Consider the following 20,806-nt stretch of genomic DNA (forward strand, 5'->3'; position numbering starts at 1 on the left):
CAACCTTTCTGAAACTATTAATAATTACATGTTTTACCTTTTCTCCTCAGGGAACCATTCTATGGGTGACAAGGGGGGGACACAGTTTCCCCCGCTCCTTCACCTTCCCTTTCTCCTTCAGGTGAGTTACAACAGCTCTTGCAAATTTTGAATATCCTTGGGATGTTCAAAGCAGCATGGTCTTATTGCTCTGTCTCCTGAATGTGGCTCAGGTCTTGTTTAAGTTTAAACAATTATTTTGAATACCATCCAGAGATCAATCCCATTGACAGGCACTGTGGCTACTCAAACCCCATTGACAGGCACTGCAGCTACTCCAGCCCCCATGACAGGCACTGCAGCTACTCAAATCCCGGTGACAGGCACTGCGGCTGAGCGAGAGAACCAACCCGTGCCAGTATCCGTCGCCCCTATACACAAGAAAATCAACTCATTTAGTAAGGGATGAAGATGAACCAGGGCCATCACGAGAACAGGAGCAGGAAGACGCAGAACCCATAAATGAGATGGTAACCACCTGATCCCTATCCCTGAGTGAGCTGCGAGATATGCAAAACGATTTCAGTCATCGTCCAGGCGAGCACATTGTCACCTGGCTGCTCCGATGCTGGGATAATGGGGCCAGTAGCCTGGAATTAGAGGGTAAAGAAGCCAAGCAGCTGGGAACCCTTTCCAGGGAAGGGGGCATTGACAAATTGATTGGAAAAGGGGCACAAGTCCTCAGCCTCTGGAGGCGACTCCTGTCAGGCGTGAAGGAAAGGTATCCTTTCAAGGAAGATGTTATATGTCACCCAGGCAAGTGGACCACCATGGAGAGAAGTATCCAGTACCTGAGGGAGTTAGCTGTGCTGGAGGTGATTTCTGATGACCTGAACAACGAGCAGTTATCCAAAGGTCCAGATGAAGTCAAGGGCACGCGACCCATGTGGCGGAAGTCTGTACGGAGCGCACCATCATCATATGCCAACTCATTGGCAGTAATGACCTGGAAAGACGGAGAGGGACAAACAGTGCATGAATTGGCTGGCCAACTCCGGCAGTATGAAGAAAGTCTCTCTTCCGCCCTACGGGCCTGCATCTTGGCTGTGGAGAAACTGTCCTGGGAGGTCCAGCAACTCAAAGAGGATATGTCCTCCTCCCCACCTGTACGGACCAGTATCTCAGCCATTAGAAGTAAACGTCCCTCTGCTCAGGAGAGAGGATATAGAGGGTACACACCATGGGCCACCCTGTGGTTTTACCTGCGTGACCATGGAGAGGACATGAGGAAGTGGGATGGAAAACCTACCTCGACCCTCGAGGCACGAGTACATGATTTGCAAGGGAGAACAATCACAGAAGGGGGTTCTTCCAGGAAAATTGCTGCTCCAGTTTCCAGCGGGCAGTTCCCCAGACAGAGCAGAAGGGCTGATCTTACTTACAATCTTAATAAAGGGACTTTTGATTCACATTTACAAGAAGTGAGTAATGGATAACATGACCAGGACTAGAGGGGTCCTGCCTCCAGCCAGGGGGAGGAAAGGGACAACCGGGTTTACTGGACTGTGTGGATTCGATGGCCTGGCACATCAGACCCACAGGAGTATAAGGCTCTAGTAGACACCGGTGCACAGTGTACCCTAATGCCATCAAGCCAGAAAGGGGCAGAACCCATCTGTATTTCTGGGGTGACGGGGGGATCCCAACAGCTAACTGTATTGGAGGCTGAAGTGAGCCTAACTGGGAATGGGTGGCAGAAGCACCCCATTGTGTGTGGCCCAGAGGCTCTGTGCATCCTTGGCACAGACTGCGCCAGGAGAGGGTATTTCAAGGACCCAAAAGGGTATTGGTGGGCTTTTGGTATAGCTGCCTTGGAGACGGAAGAAATTAAACAGCTGTCTACCTTGCCTGGTCTCTCATAGGACCCTTCTGTTGTGGGGTTGCTGAGGGTCAAAAACAACAGATGCCAATCGCTACCACAATGGTGTATTGGCGGCAATATCATACCAACCGAGACTCCCTGATTCCCATCCATAGTTGATTCGATGACTGGAAAGCCAAGGGGTGATCAGCAAGACTCGCTCATCCTTTACCAGTCCCATATGGCCAGTGCGGAAGTCTAATGGAGGGTGGAGAGTAACAGCAGACTATCGTGGCCTGAATGAAGTCACGCCACCACTGAGTAGTGCCGTGCCAGACATGCTAGAATCATAGAATCATAGAATCATAGAATCACTGAGGTTGGAAAAGACCTCTAAGATCATCGAGTCCAACCATCAACCCAACACCACCATGCCCACTAAACCATGTCTCTAAGCGCCACATCTACATGTCTTTTAAATACTTCCAGGGATGGGGACTCAACCACTTCCCTGGGCAGCCTCTTCCAATGTGTAACCACTCATTCAGGAAAGACATTTTTCCTCATGTGCAATCTGAACCTCCCCTGGCACAACTTGAGGCCATTTTCTCTCGTCCTATCGCTAGTTACTTGGGAGAAGAGACTGACTGCTGATAGCGCTGCATGGGGTTGTTGTGGCCCAAGTGCAGGACCCGGCACTTGGCCTTGTTGAACCTCATACGATTGGTCTGGGCCCATCGATCCAGCCTGTCCAGGTCCCTCTGCAGAGCCTTCCTACCCTCGAGCAGATCAACACTCCCACCCAACTTGGTGTCGTCTGCAAACTTACTGAGGGTGCACTCCATCCCCTCATCCAGATCATCGATAAAGATATTAAACAAGACCCGCCCCAAAACTGAGCCCTGGGGAACACCACTCGTGACCGGCCACCAACTGGATTGAACTCCATTCACCACAACTCTCTGGGCCCAGCCATCCAGCCAGTTTTTGACCCAGCGCAGAGTCCACCTGTCTAAGCCGTGAGCCGCCAGCTTCTCGAGGAGAATGCTGTGGGAGACGGTGTCAAAGGCCTTGCTGAAGTCCAGGTAGACCACATCCACAGCCTTTCCCTCATCCACTAGGCAGGTCACCTGGTCATAGAGGGAGATCAGGTTGGTCAAGCAGGACCTGCCTTTCATGAATCCGTGCTGGCTGGGCCTGATCCCCTGGTTGTCCCGCTCATGCCTTGTGAGCACCCTCAAGATGAACCGCTCCATCATCTTCCCCGGCACCGAGGTCAGCCTGACAGGCCTGTAGTATCCAGGATCCTCGTTCCAGCCCTTCTTGTGGATAGGCGTCACATTGGCAAGCCTCCAGTCATCCGGGACCTCCCCTGTTAACCAGGACTGCTGATAAATGATGGAGAGCGGCTTGGCGAGCACCTCCGCCAGCTCCCTCATCACTCTCGGGTGGATCCCATCCGGTCCCATAGACTTGTGAGCATCCAAATGGCGTAGCAGGTCGTTAACTGCTTCCTCTTGGATTATGGGGGTTTATCCTGCTCGTCATCCCTGTCTTCCAGCTCAGGGGGCCGAGTACCCTGAGGACAACTGGTCTGCCTGTTAAAGACTGAGGCACAGAAGGCATTAAGTACCTCAGCCTTTTCCTCATCCTCGGTGACAATGTTCCCCCCCGCATCCAATAAAGGATGGAGATTTTCCTTGGCTCTCTTCTTATCATTAATATATTTGTAAAAACTTTTTTTGTTTTCTCTAACGACAGCGGCCAGATTGCGTTCTAGCTGGGCTTTTGCCTTTCTCATTTCCTCTCTGCACGACCTAACGAGATCCCTGTACTCTTCGTGAGCTGCCTGCCCCTTCTTCCACAAGTGGTAAACTCTCCTTTTTTTTCCTGAGTCCCAGCAAGAGCTCCCCATTCAGCCAGACCAGTCATCTTCCCCACCCGTTCTTCTTACGGCGTACAGGGACAGCCTGCTCCTGCGCCTTTAAGACTTCCTTCTTGAAGATCGTCCAGCCTTCCTGGACCCCTTTGCCCTTCAGGACTGTCTCCCACAGGAATCTCTCAACCAACGTCCTGAACAGGCCAAAGTCCGCCCTCCGGAAGTCCATGGTTGCAGTTTTGCTGGCCTCCCTCCTTACTTCACCAAGAATCGAGAATTCCACCATTTCATGGTCGCTAAGCCCAAGACAGCCTCCGACCACCACATCTCCTACCAGTCCTTCTCTGTTTGTCAACAGCAGGTCGAGTGAGGCACCTCCCCTGGTAGGCTCACTTACCAGCTGTGTCAGGAAGTTGTCTTCCACACACTCCAGGAACCTCCTAGACTGCTTCCTCTCTGCCGTGTTGTATTTCCAGCAGATGTCCAGGAAGTTGAAGTCCCCCACGAGAACAAGGGCTAGCGATTGAGAGACTTCTGCCAGCTGCTTGTAGAACGCTTCATCTGCCTCTTCATCCTGGTTGGGTGGTCTATAACAGACTCCCAGCAGGATATCTGCCTCGTTGGCCTTCCCCCTCATCCTTACCCATAAACACTCAACCATTCCATCATCACAATCGTTGAGCTCTATACAATCAAAACACTCCCTAACATGCAGGGCCACCCCACCGCCTCTCCTTCCTCGCCTGTCCCTTCTGAAGAGTCTATAGCCATCCATTGCAGCACTCCAATCATGGGAGTCACCCCACCATGTTTCTGTGATGGCGACTAAGTCATATCTCTCCCGCTGCACAATGGCTTCCAGCTCCTCCTGTTTGCCGCCCATGCTGTGTGCATTGCTGTAGATGCACTTGAGCTGGGCTATCGATTTTGCCCCCAGCATTGGCATGCTACCCCTAGGTTCATCTCTAGTGAGCCTGGTTTTATCCCCTTCTCCCTTCGAACCTAGTTTCAAGCCCTCTCAATGAGCCCCGTCAATTCATGAGTGAGAATCCTTTTTCCCCTGTGAGACAGCTGAACTCCATCTGCCGCCAGCAGGCCCGGTGCTGTGTAAACCTCGTCGACGGTTGGACTCGATGATCTTAGAGGACTTTTCCAACCTCTATGATTCTATGATTCTATGATTCTATGATCAAAAAAGCCAAAATTCCACAGATGGCACCAGCCCCTGAGCCATGTGTTGATCAGGTGTGTTTTCCTGTTCCTTTCAGTATTCTTCCCTGCCACTGTAGGGATTGAGGAAAACACTACCTGTGCTCCCGATCCTTCAACCAGTCTCCCCAGTGCCCTGAAGTCCCTTTTGATCACTGCAGGACTTCTCTCTGCAACCTCATCACTGCCAGCCTGTATAACCAGCAGCGGTTATACAGCCTTTCTTAGGCTGGGGAGACTTGAGGTCGACCCCTAGGGTTTTGGAGTCGGGGATACAGAGGATCCGAGGCCCGCTATACGCCAACCGAAAAAGAGATATTAGCAGCATATGAAGTGGTTCGAGCTGTTTCGGAAGTGATCGGCACTGAAGCACAGCTCCTCCTGGCACCCTGACTGCCGGTGCTGGGCTGGATGTTCAGAGGGAGGGTCCCCTGTACACATCATGCAACTGATGCTACGTGGAGTAAGTGGGTTGCACTAATCACACAATGGGCTCGAATAGGAAACCCCAGTAAACTTACAGGGTAGTAATCAGAAGGCCTTAGCAGACCAGGGAGTTTCCTAGTAATGTCTCTGACCTGGGCCCCAGGGAGGTAGCAGACTTCCCTGTGGGATGGGTCTGGTCGGCATATTGGGCCCTCTGTTCCCCACAGAAGGGAATCGCCTATGACAATTACCCTCCTTTTTTTCTTAGCAGCGGCAGTCATAATGCGTGGGGCTGACTGCCTCACCCTAGGCAACCCCCTGGACAGACCTTCATCTACATCCCCGTTTGCCTGGCCCTCAAGTTCCAGGGCCCCATATCTGTTCTGTAAGGGCAACTGGGAAGGTAAGGGAGGCTGGGCGGGCGTTCGCCTGGCACCCCGAGCAGGGACCTGTTTCCATACCATACCATACCATACCATACCATACCGGTCTGTCCTGCTCTTCTTTTCCCTGCAATCTGCTTATGGCCACTGATGAAGGCAGAAAACTGTGTTAGATTGATCAATTGTTTGAAAAAATGTGGGTGGTCTTATGTCCCTGCTGTGGGTTAACCTTAGCCAGCAGCTAAGCAGCCATATAGCCATTTGCTCACTCCCCCTCCCAGCTGGATAGGGGAAAGAATAGGAAGAGCAAAAGCAAAAAGACTCATAGGTTGAGACAAAGACAGTTTAATAAGTGAAGAAAAGTAGGGAGACAAAAAAGTGATGCAAAGGCCGTCTTCCACCACCTCTCACAGGCAGAACTAATGCCCAGCCATTCTGCAAGAAATGGCTACCTTTGAAGACAAATGCCCCCAATTTTATTGCTGAGCATGAGGACATCTGGTATGGGATATCCTTCTGGCCATTTTGGGTCAACTGTCCCAGCCGTGTCCCCTCCCAACTTTGTGCTCACCCCCAGTGTACTCTTTGGCCGGGGGGGGGGGGGGGAGTGAGGGAGAAAAAGAGAAATCCTTGATGCTAAGCAAGCACTCTTCAGCAATAGCCAAAATATTGGTGTGTTATCAAATTTGTTTTAATCACAAATCCAGAACACAGCACCATACAGGCTGATACAAAGAAAGTAAACTCCATCCTAGCCAGACCCAGTACAGTAACAAAGGTTATCCATATTATGAGAGTGTAGCTGATGAATGTTGCTAAGCTGCCCTCTTTGTGACTTCAGTGCACCACAGTTCTAGGAATTGCAACATACTGATTTTCATGTCGTTTTTTTCACTGAAACAATTTTAATGCCTGAGCTACCATTACCATGAGGGAAGAGAAGGGAAAGAGATGAGATGGTTTGGGGAATGCTGACACTGAGCATTCTTTAGCTCAGTAGTCAAGTGAAGGCATGGTTTAGTTTTTTTCCTACTGACATATAAATATACAGTATGTACTTTAAAGGATCAAAAGCTGAAGCATAAGCAGATAAATCAGTTCCTCCACAGTCCGAATATGGCTGTAGAAGAGACAGGTATATATTTGGCAAATCTTTTGACCCTGCTGTTCTTTTCATATAAAATATTGAAAGTGATGATAAACATCTACTCAGCAACTCAAATATTGGAATACTCACCTATAACTGGAAGATTTGGGTTCAATTTCTTTCTCTGCTTGTTTGGGAATCAAATTTGCATTTTCTTCCTCCCAGGAATGTGCATAAAACCCCAAATTACTACATAAGGATACTCTCAATCTGTCTTGTTGATACTATTTACTTTAAATAAATACACAGATATTCAGTGAACTGTCTGTCACAGAAAGTAAATGACTGAACCTCTAGTCTAGTGACTCTAGAATCATAGAATCATAGAATCATAGATTAGTTTGGGTTGGAAGGGATTGTTAAAGGTCATCTAGTCCAACAACCCTGCAATGAGCAGGGACATCTTCAACTAGATCAAGTTGCTCAGAGCCCCGTCCAACCTGACCTTGAATGTTTCCAGGGATGGGGCATCCATCACCTCTCTGGGCAACCTGTTCCAGTGCTTCACCACCCTCATTGTAAAACATTTCTTCCTTCTATCTAGTCTAAATCTACCCTCTTTTAGTTTGAAACCATTACCCCTTGTCCTGTCACAACAGACCCTGCTAAAAAGTTTGTCCCCAAACTATCATCCTATTGATATTTTTGACAATGACTTTTAAAATATTATATACAAAATAAAAAAAAGTTCTGTAGAGGCAGAGAGAGATATTTGTCACACTCCAGTGCATGTTCTAAATCTTATATTCATTTGCGAAAGGAGGTTCAAATATCCCTTAGGATAGTTATAGGGATTTAAATTTGGGTCTTCTTGTCCCTGTATAGCCAGATACAGGGAACTAAAAAAAATCCTCAAGTCTTTATACTAGAAATATTTCACTCATAAAATATTTAGTAAAACACTGAGAGAAACAAAGATTGCTTACTGTGATTAGGACTTTTGACTAGTAGGCAGGACTCAGATTCTGGTTCTTTTGCTGCTTAATTTTTAATTGGGTATACAAAATAGAACAATATCAACAAGAAAGAGTAAGATCATACTGCTTGCAGCTTTCACAGGCACATAAGAAATGTATTTCAATAGTTTCAGGTAGATGAAGGCATAGAATCTGGATTACTGTGACGAGCCTTTTACAGTAGGATGAGACAGGCACACCTAAAATAATTCTTTTCATTTTTCTTGCAAATTATCCAAAAAAGAACATTACATTTTTGGGTCAAATTTGGAGTTTCATGCTGAAATAGAAACATATTTAGCTTTTTCATTTTGATAAGGAAAAGGGGGAAAACAACCCCCCCAAAAAACCTGTTAGTTTCTGGGGTGTTGTTGGGGTTTCCTTTTGGTGTTGGTTTTTGTTTTGGTTTGGTTTTGCTTGGGGTTTGGGGGATTTTTTTTAGTTTAATAGCTGAATCAAAAAATTGTATGTGTCCATAACTCTAATATATACACTGTGTCCTCCAATTATTCATGATACTTCCATCTAATGTACCACGAAGTGCTACGGCTGGCCTAATTGTGTCTGTTTTGGCCAAATGGTTTAGACTCTTCATAAATATGTCACTCATTAGAAAAGTCAGTAGTGATAGAGAAATCAGGAAAAAAATCTATCCACAGGCTACTGTTTAAATCAAATGATAGAGCATGTCAGCTCCTTCTTCTCAATTACTGCTTGTTTCTAACTCAATTTGATCTTCACTTACTGAAGATCTATATTACTGGGAAAATTGCAACCTTCTAAATGTCTTGCATCACTCAGTCTGTAGTCAGCTATTCGGAATAATGTGTGTGCTTTGATGTTTCTGCTTTTGGTACCAACAACAATTTAGAACTGGTAATGTTGTTTCCTTATTTCTCTAAGCGAAAAACAATCTTGTATTTCTTTTCTCTAATGTAATATTCCCATTGCCAGCTGAAGAAACCACAATTTTGAGTTTCATATCCAAAACAGGGTACTGCTGAATGAATAACCTCTCACCAGATGTCCATGACATTTCCATTTGAGATAGACTTCTTAAGTCTCCAAATCTTGGTTCTTAATCTCCTTCAAGTATACACATATCTGTGCAATCTTGCTGGCTGTTCCTTAATATCATTTTCTTCCCTCAGAGATGGATGTGGTATGCTGCTGGCTTGTAGTGATTATATTGCAGTCTGAATCCTACCCAGTTTATCCAAAATAATTCCACATGACTCAGTTCTGTCGTTGTTTCTAACTTTAATGTAAATAAATCAGATTTTCTTTTGGTCTTATTACTTAATGTAATTTAAGCTTGAATTGTCATACAAAGTCCCTAAACTTGCATATTGGCCAATAAAACTAGCCTCTTCTCCTAAGTGGGTCCCCAGTTACTTCAGTGGAGCCCTGCATAGGCTAAAGCACTAGTTAATGAGGAACAGCTTGCTAGACTGATCTCAATTGGCACATAATTAAAACTTGGTCACTTAGTTGCACAAGATTTGATTCCACGAGAAACCCTGCAAGATAATGAAAATCTTGAGTTTTCATTGAATTGTAAGCACTGAAACTTTTGAAGGACCAGCTCTAAAAACATAATTTAGAAACCCAAAGTGAAACTTAGAAATTTCAATTTTGACCCCACTCCTCAAAAGTTATCAGAAGAAATGCCTAAATATTTAAGATGCCTCATTTCCCACAAGTAATTTCTCCAGATACATAAAGTTCAGCTTCTGTTTATGATCAAAGCCTCTTATTCTTGGCAATATTGAAAGTTTAACAATGCTTTGCAATTAAGGCATTTTTTTACCAAAGGAGATTGTACTATTACATTTTTAAGAGGATGTCAAATGGTGGAAGCCAAATATGTTGGCAAGACTTACTTAAAAAAACGAAGAAAGATGTCAACTAAGGAAACCTGTAGTGTACTGACTTTACTACTGAAGATTAAATGACTTAAGAAATGGATTAATTTGGTTTAAATCCTTCTGTCTGGGGAAGACTTAAAGTCTTATGTTCTCTCTTCCAAATAAATACTTTAGCCACAATTTGATATGCTAGATTGGAAAGTTTAGGAATATAGTCAATAGACTTCCTCTTGAAGCTATTTTAACTGGCAAAAAAAGAAACTACACGTTTGATGAGCCAGCAGAAGTGTAAACATAAATGTCTGTCTAATCTGGGGATGAGAGCACCTGAATGAGGTTGATGTATAAACCCTTCTCCTACAGGCTGTTTACTGTAAGGTGCATACAGTAAGCAACCACTGAATAATAAACAACTTGGACCGCTCAGGCACACTATGAGTTGTGATGTGTGTGAATTTGAGCCCCATCAGGTTGGAAGGGCAATTGAAACCACCTGTTTCACATTATGGGTGAATGCTCTAACTACAGAACTGTTGAACACAGAGAAGGAGAGGAGGATGATCCTTCTGTTTTGTTTCAGAAGTAACAATTACCATTTGATGTGCTTAAAAAAAAGGAAGAAGAGTATAGTTGTTTAACTTCAGGAGAGATTTAAAACTAGGAATCCAAAGTGGAAGGAGATACGGATATTTTCAGATGCTGACACAATGGCTGTCCCTTAGAGCTTAAAACTTTTAGAATACTTTGTACAACAGTCATAATCACAAAGGATATCTAACAGTTATTTCCTTCTTGTGGGCTATGATTGGGCTGCCATTCTTATTATTGAGTATTAGGCTCTAGATTACAGTTAGGCAATAAGTAAAAAAATTTCTTGTATATTTGCAAAGTAATTCATTTTCTTTTGCTACTGTTTCTTTACCTCAGACAAACACAATTTATATTTTTTTATGCCGATATTCAAAAATATAGTAATTTGTTTCACTCATGAACTGTAGAAGGAATCTGAGGTAATCTACTATACAAAGGAAAAATACTGTTATTTAGACCCTTAGTTCTGAATCGATGAGCTTAATTCTGCAAGGCCTTATTCAGTATCAATCCATTTATTATAATAGAATTTCATGGGAACTAAATGAGAATAGCACTGGCCCCATTATATTTGTGCAAATGCCAGCAATGATAGTTCAGTAGTGTCTGGAATCTTACTAATTTTTAAGAATCAAATTTTTTCTCTCAGAAAGAAAAATCATAGTAGGAATATCGCTTCTTGATATCTGAATTCTTCATTTATAATTTTGGTCAAAGAAAGTAAGATGCTAAGGAATGATATCTTTTTTTCTCAGATCTTTCATACATTCAGAGAGCCAAAGGAAGTTATGTTTGTCTTACTGAACAGCATTAAGTTGTCCCATTGAAAAATGTTAATTTGAAGCAATTTGCATTGAAGGTTATGCTCCCTAACTGGTAACACATACATAGATGTACTGAGCCTTGTTCTTTTGCCATAATACAACTATTTTTAGCTAATAATATACAGTTCCAGCTCTTAAAGTCAATTTATAATATGCTTGATTTATTTATAGGCCAAGCTCATCTCCAGCCATGATCTGACACTTTAAAGTTTTCTCCTAAAAACATTTTATCCCTCATTAAAATATGTTCCCTGGTAGCAAGACAAGCTAAGACTGTCCTGTTGATACAATTTCATAATTTTTTAAAAACTTAATTGAAACAATAGAATGTCTCATTTAAGTACAAACATTTTTAGACCAAAAAGAACTATTATAATGTGACTTTTCTAGGTCTATGGACCTAGAATGTTGTTGTCAAAGAAAGTTTCTGAGAGTATTCAGCATTTGGCAACATTGCAAATTGAGACATTGATTAAGAGGTGCTTTAGGAGCACCTCTAGCATGCAACCACAATTTAGCTGTCTAAATCCTCAAAACGCATTTCTAGCCCTAGAGATTCCTAAGTTCTCTACAGTAAAGTGAACACCTCAATTTCTGCTATAGAGCATATACAGAACTGCATATGCCTAAGCTGAGTGCCTTCAGCAGGCATGTTGCCTGTGTTCTTCCCTAAATTCTAAAAGGATGGCAGAGGAGGATGTTCCTGCTTAGAACCTGTATGTGGGAGCTCTGCTTTAAATCTCTCTTTTTTCTTGATTGAAGATGGGGAATGGGAACAGGATGTATCCTGCTATTTGGAACTGGGATATTCTCTGTTGGATTTTCCCCAGTCTCTTTTACTGGTCCTGCTGTGAGAAAGAGTAATTAATTTTTCACACTACGTCTATGCCAGCGAACAGCACTGAGGCACAGAATGAAGTGCTAGCAAACAATTGCCTATACTAGTTACATCTGCAGGTCGTCAGCAGCAGCAGATCAGTAAAATAAAAGAATTGGTGCTGAAGACACAACGATCACACTGTGTTGCAGCGCCATGTCCTTTGCCCTCATGTCTTGTTTCATGGGGTAGATTCAAATTCTGGTTTTGGTTCCAGGAAGCAATCAATTATTTTTATGAAGTGGACCAGGTTTTGTAGGAGCTACTTAAAGATTCTTCCTTACACTGGAGAGAGCAAACCAGTGAGGTTATCACTCTTCTGAGAGCTGGGACTTGGCTTCCTGAGTCTCCCACATCTTAGATAAGTTCTCTGAGAAGCAGTGGGCTTTGGTAAGACCACCTTCCTCTGAGAAAGGGATGGTCTGCCTTTGGTGGAAATACCTACTTTAAAAGCACTTTTCTGCCCCGTTCCCTTCAGCTCAGTAGCCACTAGTTAGTGTTGCCAAAGAGAAGCTACTTCTTCCCCCCTGGCTGCTGGTAATCTGGTTGCTTCTTGTGCTCAGGAATTAAACACTGTCATGCTAAAATGAAGTCATCCCCACCATTGTAGCTGTAAGTGTACAGAAATGGTGAGGAAATATGCACTGAGTTATGCACAAGGTAGGAAAATTGCCATCAGTGTTTACATTTTTAAAACTATTATTTTCTATTTTTATTAACATTTTTTATATGGTGCTATTAATGAAGAGTATTCTACATAGATTTCTTAGTTCTGAGAATACAAACCTCCAAAAGTCTACTGATTGTCCTCTTTATTCTCATAATATTAATTTTAAAATATTTACCACATTATTTAAATATTACCTTCTTCACTAAAACTGTGGTTACATTTGAGCACTTTTCCCACCTTCTTAAGTGTTTAAAAACCTAGTTCCATAATAAAGAACCAGTAAGAGCTTGAAAAGGGCCACTGAGATGCCCCTTAAACCTGAGGTTTTAAAACATTTCTGGTTTTCTTTCTTCTTGTCTTTTATACATAACATTTATCTTACTTAGTTCAGTAGTATTTCACACTGACCTAAAATACTTTCACATTCTAAAGCTAAATTCCTGATTATGTTTGAGTCAAATTAGGGTTTTAATTTCCTGACAATATCTTCATCATCCATTTTTGCTTACAATAGCAGTCCACAGTTTCTCCCAACATTTTATTCCTTAATTCCTTTTAAACTACATAATAATTTTGTTTAAAGGAATTTTTATTTTTTCTTTTTTTTTTTTTCTTTTTTCTTCTGGTAATTTATCATCAAAGATGTTTCATTTTTCCTACTAAATACTTACTGTTTTTTTTCTTGGTTTTCTTTCATTTAGTAATTTTTTCTGGGCTGGACACAGCAAAATAATTTTACCTCTTACATTCAACTCAGACCAATATAAGTAGTCTACAATTACTTCTGTTCTTCTGTTTTCCCTTTCTCCATGCTTCTGCTGTTGTTTGATATTTTTAGACAAAGTGCAATAAATGGAAATACTACATTAACATTTCCATTTAAGATGAGCACGTTGCTTTTCAGAGGGCTAAAATGTTGCTATAAGCAAAAATTTTAAACCCACAGACTAATTTGTACTTTCTCCACACGTGGTCATGTTTCCTGCATATCTCAGTGCAAGAAAGAGTAGCAAATCAGTTTACACTTAGGCAGCCAACAATCCTATGCAATACTTGATCTGGGTAGAAATAATTAGTGTGTAAAATTGGCTAACACAAGGGTTTGTCCAGCTATGAATAACAAGGCAATGAACAGAGAGAATAAGGATATTGTTCACCTGCATGCCTATGTTAACTAATGGAGACGCTGAGACATAACAAAGATACTTTAGAAATACTAGTTTCATTTAAAATTTTTATAAATATTCTATTGGTTTATTATTGATTTCCATGGTCTAATGTTTCCTCTCTTCCTCAGTGAAGTGTTTTATATACTGATTTGGTGTATACAGGGATGTTTATGACAAGTACCCATGAAAAATATTTTGGGTAATTGTCTGGTGATGGTCTATAAATTTTAAAATAATCTGAAGATATTTGAATTTGCCTCTTGGAAGCATCAAGCAGCAGGGTTGAACAGACATCATTACTTGTTTTCTAGAAAGGAATATTATATTTCCTGCAGATAGTCAGGCATATTATGTGCCACATAAGAATATCTTCTTATACTGAGTGCATTCATTTCTCTCCTTATCAGCCATTCAACAATCCAGGCACATAGAACATGTGTGACTCAGAGAAAATGGTACCAATGCATGTTACAGGGGTTTACCAATATTTCATTAAACCACAGAGTATATGAATGATGGCATTATCAATAAAGGAATAAGACTATGTCCACTACAGAATTTGGCACTTGACAAGATAAGAAAGAAGCAGAAACAAGGGGTTACAGGAAAAAATGTAGTAAATTGTTGGAAATTACTAGAAAAATACTGTTGACATGAATAGGGCCATAAGTAAAGATGATGGATAAGAGGCCCTCTTCAAAACCTTCAGAGGGATCTTTACTGAGAACAAAGGAAACACCTATTTGAACTCTTAGAATTCTGGATGACAGAGAGAGAAGCCCATAGTATAGTCCTTTCACATGATGACTTTAATCTTGGAGGTTCAGCCTGTCTGTTGCTAAAGTAAAAACAGAGAACACATTTGATTCTTTCATAAACTTAAGGGAAATGGCATTTTATTTCAGTAAAGATATAAAAGTTCTATTCTTTTTGTTCTCATCTTTTCTGAGGAATACTTAATTTATTGATTTTCTGATTCATTACTTTCTCCTTTTTTACAGTGACAAAAGTGGAAAAGACAAGAATGGATTTTTTTTTTTCCATTAAAAAAGAAAACATTTTGAGCCCAAACAATGAAAAATAATTATAATGATAATTTTTCTTAGTTTTAATAATGCTAACAAAATTTAGAACCTGACTTTTGTCTGGAAATACAAAAGAAGACCACTAGCAAGCAAAGTCAAATTTTAGGGTCCATAAAACTAGGGTCATAACTTTTCTATTGATTCAGCAAGCTTTCTAAATGTCAATTCTAATCTCAACTTTCATACATTTTGAACCAGTGAACATTACCAACCCTCTTTGTTGTGGACATAGTCTCGAAAATGTCAGCTGATTGTCAGAGATGTAAGTTATGTTCCCTAATGTGTTATCCATAAATGTTACATCCCTGGCTGCTGCTATGTTGGATGAATGTATTTTCCAGGGTGGAATAGACATGCTTCCTCCCCAACAAGTCCAGCACAATAAGAACTATAAAAGTTATACCTCCTGTAATATGCTTTGTTCTTTACTGACACAAAATGTCTTGCCACAGCACCAAGGCAAGCAGTCCTGGGAGTAGCTCTGTAACTACGAGTAAGTCTCTAATATGCTTCCTTACATAGATTTCATTCACAATCTGGTGCTTTCTAGATGACAGACAACTTCCAAAAAATACAGGAGTGACATGACGCTATCTTCAACATATACACAGTTTTTAAACAGCGTGGCATCTTAAACATGTTCTACTACCCTTGATAATAATCTCCTTCTAAATTCTGAGCACAATGTTAGCAATAGAATATACAATAGTTTTTTTTATTATCATCTTCAGAATACAGATGAACCCCAGATGTATGAATTCACTCATGAAGTGACAACACATGCCAATAGACAAATTAAATTGAAGTGTATAGATGAATGTTTTCACTTGCTGTGGGTGAGATCATTTAACTTTTTAAATCTTAGTCTAACAAAATACAATAGCCTTGGGGAATGAATAAGATCATACACAACAGTACAACAGTACAACCACAGCACTGAGGTTTTTAAGGAATATTTTATGAGAAAAATTAAAAATCTAGCCTAAAACTGTTGATTATGTTCTACAAGAAAGCAATAGTTCTATCCCAAAGAATAATTATTGTCATTCTTCTTCACACAGAATACCAATGCCACAGTGTCTTTAAGACTGAGACCTGTCGACTACAATTGATTTAGGGAACAGCAACAATAAAGGATGTTACATTAACATCAGTTTTGCAACTGACAGTCTTATGAGAAAACAGAAAGGTCTACATTGATAAATATTTTAAATCTTCTTTACCCAGGAGTTTTTAAGGTTTCTAAATGACAATATCAAGGGCTATAAGGAGGTGTTCTGCATATCAAACACTTATACACACAGTTATAATTTTTTTCTGAGGGATAATGCTTTTTAATTTAAAACAGTATGAATAGTACAGCTACATTTAATTTGTGCCTAGTATTCAGACTTTGCATACACACTGTATAGGCACTAAGGTAATTTGATAAAGCCCTGTACAATGTATTTTTTAAAACAAACAACTGAAACAAATACTGAATTTAATGAAACTTAAAAATTTTCATTGTGAAAGTTAAAAAAAAAAAACACAACACAATAAAAACCCATCAATATTCTTACTGTGAGCCATCAAGGTTTCCTCTGCAATTTACAATGGCATTTTAGCAACTTCTGCAAGTTTTTTTTCTTGTTTTTAATTTGGGGGATGGGAGGTAAACTGCTATAGCTACATTGGGTAGGTTAAGGTGGTTTTGCTGCACTAAACTATCAACCTGAAAGTTACGTATGCAGTTTAAGCTAATTTAAACAGTAGAGAAAGAGAGTCACTTCTACATAGAATAAACATCTAATACAGTTAAGATTAAGTTCTTTCTGTATTGACTACAGAAGGTGACTGGACAACTTATACTAGTTGTATAAGTTTAGCTTATACTATCTCTATGACTTAGAAAATTTAAGATTTTAAATCATAAGTAGTTGGTTGTAAGGCAGATGTGGGCAGCTCAGTACATTTACATTTACTAAAACTGAAAGCAAGAGAATGTATCTTATTTGATTGCTGGTCTCAGAGAAAGCTTTTTCCCCCCAATTTTCAAAATTTCTCTGTTGTCTACCCCTTGTGAAATGGTTAGACATGCCATCTGTAAATCTTTAATGTACTGACAAACTTTTTGTCTTTGAATTTCCTTGTTTGGTTGGTTGTGTTTTTTCTGGACTTAATGCAATGTGTATTAGGTTCTCTGTATGCAGAGCTCAAGAGCTGGCAGTCCATCATGCTAATGGGCACAGTGCAGTAAATAGTTTTCAGAGCACTAAGTTGTTGTTTGTTGTTGTTGTTTGTTTGTTTGTTTTAATTTCTAATATCTGTTTTAGGATAAGGAGTTGGAATGAGACTTCTTGAGGTCCCTTCCATCTAGAATTATCCTATGATTCTATGATTTTAGCCTCAAACTCAAATTTTCTCCATTACATGCTACAATACCACTTACATTTCTGAGATATAACTGTTGACTAAAAAGGTCTCTGCTGAGTGAATTTGAGAATTCTGATCACTAAGAGTGAAAATATCTGGTTACTGTTTCCAATTAATTGAGTTAAATAAGTCATGGTTACTGCAGATATTGCCTGTCTGTCTATATCTTGCCATAAAATATTTTAAAAAAACATAGTAGTTTTTTGATGTAGTTTTCAGATACCTAGTTAAAACCAATATAAATCAGTTGTAAAATCAATTGCAAGCAAAAAACAGGATAGATCGATTTTCAAAAAAGCTCTAATGCATTGCAAGGGTCCATGTTTTTGTTTGATTAAGTATTTCTTGTGCAAGTTTGTGCCTGATTTCAAATGTTCATGTTATGAAACCATGCCTGACACATATTTGCATATAACAAGCATAAGATATTTCGCTGCAGTGATGACATGAAGTATTCTACTCTTACATCTTGTGTAGAGAAACTTTTGTTTTAGTTTTTAAATTGCAGGACCATATCATATTCCTGGTGAAGGAAAATATAGTAAGGCAAATATTAAGAATTTTGAAATTTAAAAATGTAAAATATTGTTAATTATTCCTGAATATTTAGTGCCGAGAAGAAGAATTCCTTTTCTGGCAAAAATTAATACTGGCAAAACTTAACAATCTGACTACTATGTTTTCCATATAATAAATTTACTCTTATGTGAGACTAAAGAGTTAGGAAAATATCGTAATTCATTTTTTGTCCAAGATATTTTAATTTCCCTGGGTAAAAGGAGCTTGATCAAGAAGGCTCTTGTGCACAAAAATGAAACTGAGCTAATGAAGTATGCTAAAAAAGCATTGCTGTACTTTAAAATTAAACATGCAAGCCTGAAGATCACTTGCAGTACTTGGGTATGTAAAAATTTTATAAACACATACATAGATTTCTTAAATGTATTTCACAGGCATTAACATTCATTCCTTAAATGCACAGCTTTATGTTAGTTTAAACGTTCATTCATCATCTTGTCACCCCTTTAAAAGGAGGACAGAGTGGCAAAACCTTACCCAACAGATGACTATTTTTCAAAAGCAATTAATAAGAAATATTTTCATCTTTTCACAGTACTAAAAACTACTCAGGCTGTAAACAGCAGGCTATCACTTGTATTAAATATACATGAAAGTCTCTAAAGCATTTTGTATGTTTTGAAAACTGAAGTATGTTATTCAGTGCTGATAAGAAAGAAAATGTAAATTACTTTAAATCTTGGGGGGGGGGGAGGAGATTAAAAATAATCTTGTTTCTTAGTTTCTTCCAGAGAATAAGCATACAGCCGAATAAATCACAAAAAAACAGACAGAACGATTGAGGATTACTGTCTGCAACAGAAGTAAAAACCACTAAAATACTGAAATGATAAGAATCTATCAGTCATGTGTGCTGGTACGTGAAGTACCTGGACTTTTGAAAAGATTCTGAAAGCCATAGAAGTCTGAAGAAGTTAAAAAAAAAGGAAAAATATTAGATCTCATAAATTTCCCTGGGATTTTACAACTCAACTGACATTTCCTGGAGAATAGTTTGGTTTTAAGTTACATGACCTTTTTACATACAATAGCAACCTTTTTGATTTATCCAGTCACTAAATACTTGCAACTAAAATCTCTCCTCCCTAAGCAAATGAGCATAAATTTTGTCACTGAATAGATATTTTTAATACTAAATATTAAAATGGCAATTTGTGTCCATAAAGAATGTCTTGACAAGCTTTTATACAGGTGCTATTAAGGACCTAATTACATCATGGTTCATACATTAAAGTATCTAAGGTTTAACTACAAAATTTACTTGCATACTTTTTATCTTATTGCCTTTATAATTTCGCCACGTTTTCAGATGTGAACAGGACCAGCACTTCTTCTCTGAAAGAAGCTTTGAACAAGCAAGTATTGTTTAGATTTTTCTTTATATGCAAGTAATTCTAGATCCTAAAAATTCTATGCTATTTTTTAAATATAAACAAAGTTGTTAGAGTTCAGTTTATAAATCATTCATATTCCTAAACTTCTGACAGAATCATTACCATATATTTTTCTGTGATAGCATTCTTAGAATATACAGAAAGCTTCTTTTTTTTTCCTGTGTGTAAAGGAATTCCACAGAATAATGTTGAATTGCAAAAGTATGGAATATCTACTACTTTCGACCTTCTGAACTTTGCACAAAATATTCATATGGCAGCAAGACACAAAAAACTACCACATATCAAAGACACTCCTGCTAGATGTGTGCCATCCTCCCAAACAGAAAACCTCACTTACATTACCTAAAACCACATATGGTTCAAGAGTCACAAGTTGTTTACCACTGGTGTAGATGATGAGAGTAACATAATGCCTCAGATCATCCTAAGTTTCAACTTAAAATGAAAATTATTTAAAAAAAGAAAAAAAAAAAAAAAAGCCTTGCTCTGATGAATAAGATTAGTGTTTGAGTTCAGGAAGATTAGAGAAAGTAATATTTCCTTTACGGGAAGGCCAATACCTACTTCACATATCTCTTTCCACCTCAATCTGCAAAACAGGGTGTATTTTCTTATGGTAATTATAAAATTCTGTCTTACAACACAATTCACGTGGTGAAGAAGATATAGAAGAAATGTAAGACAACAATAAGAATCTTCATCTTTTAACTCTAAGTTCTGTCCCTATATTTATGATCAAATCACTTTGTTTTACCCTGTAATTGCTGCTATTTGTAGTCAATAGTTAATGTTTCTTCCCTTGTAAAACCAACCATTTTAGATCTACAAAGTAGGGGAAAGCAAAATACTTTTGTCTCTAATGGGAATCATTAAGCTCCCTTCTGCTGTTACCTTTGACAAATAACATATCAAAGAAAGTAATTGTAATTGTATTGATCTGTCCTTAGTAGATTTGCATTAAATTGTAATACAGGTATGAGTTCTGACCAAGCCTGCCACATAATCATAGCATACTTTTCCTTATGAATATTTATTTGTTAAACTTATCTTTTGGAGAGAATAAAATAAAACCGAGAAAAACTATCATCACTGTCATTAACAAGATTAAACACCATTGCCATAGAAAGAATTAAGAAGACCCCAAACCCCATCAGACAAATAAACCCTTAGCAGGAATGGGATTTAGCATTAGGTCTGTATAAAAACCATAAAAAAATCTTATTCATACTTCTACCTAATAATCAAAATTCATGGCTATTTTGGCAGTTACAAAAATCTTAAACTGATTTTCAAATTTATTTTTTTCTCTTTAAACAAAAGTAAACTAAATTTAACTGATTATAAAAATACATTTTTTACACAAAAGTAAGCAGACATTTCTCTCTGAAAGTTCTAACGTTTTACCTGGAATGAGTACTGGAAAAAATAACATTTTTTTCTATGGAGCAAATCTCTGATTTAAATACAAATCCTGATACACCCATATTTGAG

Source organism: Aptenodytes patagonicus, chromosome 3, assembly GCF_965638725.1.
Source record: "Aptenodytes patagonicus chromosome 3, bAptPat1.pri.cur, whole genome shotgun sequence".
NCBI classification, from domain to species: Eukaryota; Metazoa; Chordata; class Aves; order Sphenisciformes; family Spheniscidae; genus Aptenodytes; species Aptenodytes patagonicus.